This window comes from Macrosteles quadrilineatus, unplaced genomic scaffold, assembly GCF_028750875.1.
Source record: "Macrosteles quadrilineatus isolate MER2022 unplaced genomic scaffold, UCM_ALF_1.0 Scaffold_1__1_contigs__length_201487025, whole genome shotgun sequence".
In the NCBI taxonomy this organism is placed as follows: domain Eukaryota; kingdom Metazoa; phylum Arthropoda; class Insecta; order Hemiptera; family Cicadellidae; genus Macrosteles; species Macrosteles quadrilineatus.
In genome coordinates this window covers 75,833,681-75,834,309 of record NW_026542594.1, presented here as the reverse complement: position 1 = coordinate 75,834,309, position 629 = coordinate 75,833,681, and positions in this window count along the sequence as shown.

Below are 629 nucleotides of genomic sequence, written 5' to 3'. Positions count from 1 at the left end.
GCAAACTAAACAAGACCCGGACACGGTCAAACTCAAGGGCGCATTGTCAATTACTGTATAACTTGACTAAGTAGAAAACTTACGGGGTTAACTATGTTACCAGGTAAAGGGATAACGAAAGTTACAGTAATTACACTATTAGAGTATTATCTTATCACACACATCAGCACATGTAATTATAAAGCATTAATTAATGTAAATACTTCCCCCAGTTTTGTTTTTACCGTTATCAACTGTAGAATTCCTCTAACGAAGCTTTCAACTGCGAATAGTAGCCCGAGGTATGATTTCCCAAAACATATTCCGACTGTAAACAGTGCTAAAAGATCCGTAAAGCATTTTGTGTCAATAGACATTGTAAATTTTGCTTAATATATTCCTGGGGCGTTTACGATAAACGTATAAATAACTAGCTATGTGGTCTCAGTTCCGCCAATTGAGTGATGTGAGCAAATATGTTAATGAATAATTTTCTTTCTAGATGCAATTTGTCATTAAAAAGAATAACATAATATAACATAAAAAAATAAAGATTTTATGTTCAACACCTTGTCCAACACCTTATTTTTCAACACTCCTCATAAAGTACGATTATCTAAGTTTTGTTTATATGACTAAAGTAGACCCCA